Here is a 2308-nt window from a genome sequence, read left to right on the forward strand (position 1 = left end):
GAGAGAGAGAGAGTTTTAGATCTGGAGAAGAGTGAGGGACGGGAGAAGAGAGAGGGAGAGAGATATGATGTATTTGACTACTAAGGGTATAAACGTCTTTTTCTTTAAATTCATTAGAATGGGCTTAGACAAAAGATTTTCATTGAAATTGGGTTTGTATATATTGTTTGACTAAATGAGTATTTTCTCTATTTATATTTTGTTATTTTATTGTTATTTTGACATCATTATAAGTATTATTATTTGTTAATAATTTTGAGTATTTATGTGATTTTATAGGTAGCAAAATTTGGTGACGTTATTAACATCCATCGACCCAAATTTTCCAACACTGATAACTATAATTACTCACAATCTGATTAACTTGTGTGTACATGCATACTTAATTTGCAAGTCTTAACGTAGAACAAAGCTTCTAATTCTAGTCGGATTTGTTTAATGTACGCGCGTTGTCATTTTAATTTCATACATTAGTACTAAAATACTACATGAGAACTTACACGCCAACATGGTGACTGGGTGGGAGTCTGAAACTTTGTTGTTCACGCACTGTTAATATACCCTGTAAATACAGATCACACACCATGTAACCCTCCTATATATTCTCATTTTCTCAAGTCAAAAATAAACATTCTCACCTTTTACTGATCAGTTACTCAAACTGGTTTACAAATGATAAATGTGCTGAAGGTTTGAAGTTGAAGTGAATTACCAATTCAAGTATAAGCATTGAACCACATGCGCTATCGATAAATTAATTTGTCAAGTTAATTTCACAGAAAATAAAAATAAGAAAAATGCCCATTTAGTACTATAATTTAAACCCTTTATTGCCCATTTCAATGAATTTAATAGACATGAGCCAATTCCAATATAAGATGTTCTTATTTGTGCCTAAATACACAAATCTATATTTAAGTCATAATAAAATAATAATTTTTGTATATTTTGAAGACAATTTTACCCTCACCACTTCAACATGTATAAAGAGAGAGAAAGTGAAAGAGTGAGAAGACTTTGCGGGAACCTCGCCGGACTCCGGTCATCGGTCACCGGTTGCCGGAATTTCTTTGGTCACCGGTTATTGACCTTTAGTAACTCAAATTTTCTCCGATCGCCAAATTTCGGTATTTGGGTACTGACCCCCAATAATTAGTTACTGAGCCCCAATAACTTTGTTACTGACTCCCAATAATTAGTTCCTGACCCCCAATAACTTGGTTACTGACCCCCAATAATCAGTTACTGACCCCTAATAATCAACTTATTTCAGCTTATTATAATAGAAAAGAAGAAATACTAAAAAAAAATCGATTTACTGACCTCATAATTGAGTTACTGACCCCCAATAATTTGGTTTACTGACCCCCAATAACTCGGTTATTGACCCCCAATTATTAATTACTGACCCCCAACAACTTGGTTACTGACCCCCAATAATCAATTTATTTCAGCTTATTGTAATAGAAAATAAGAAATATTAGAAAAAATCGATTTACGGACCCCATAATTGAGTTACTGACCCCTAATAATTTGGTTTATTAAGAGGTAATAAATATTGAGAAATTGTTTACTACCCCAATAAATGTTTATTAACCCTAATAAACGTTAGAAAATGAAGCTATTACTTCCACAAATCCTCTTATAGAAGCTAATATAAGGTTTACAAGGAGATAATATCTAAAATATATATGCATTGTACAAAGTCACCAACACCACACAACCTCTCTTCAACAGTAAATTATTGACCCCATTAATCATGGTATTGACCTTTATTAATGATTACTAACCCTTGATAACATGTTATTAACCCTCAATAAACATTTTCCTCTTCATGAACCCGTTCTGCAAATGGCAACCTTACCATGGACCCGATCTGTAATCAACACATGGTCTACCCACCGCATCTCTTCCCCCGCTCCTTCAGATCCGACCCGGTCTTCACCAAAGACGACCTTGACAGCACTACGGCAGTGGAGGATTCAGATCTGGAGATGAAAATCCAGATAGTCTCGGAGGAGATCGGCGCCTTGCTCGTTTGGTTCCACCAGTGAACGACTTCGCTGCGGTAAAAGGTGTTGCTGCAATGAAAGGCGTCGCTGCGGAGAGTGGTTCCACCGGTGACGGCCTCGCTATGGTGAATAACGTCGCTGCGATGAACAACGTTGCTGTGGAGAGCGGCGACATTTCGATCCCTCCAGCATGAACCGTGTCGTGGCTCACAGATCGAATAGAGGGAGAGAGAGAGAGAGAGAGAGAGAGAGAGAGAGAGAGAGAGAGAGAGAGAGAGAGAGAGTAGTAGTAGTAT

The sequence above is a fragment of the Fragaria vesca genome, linkage group LG3 (assembly GCF_000184155.1).
Source record: "Fragaria vesca subsp. vesca linkage group LG3, FraVesHawaii_1.0, whole genome shotgun sequence".
Classification (NCBI taxonomy): Eukaryota; Viridiplantae; Streptophyta; class Magnoliopsida; order Rosales; family Rosaceae; genus Fragaria; species Fragaria vesca.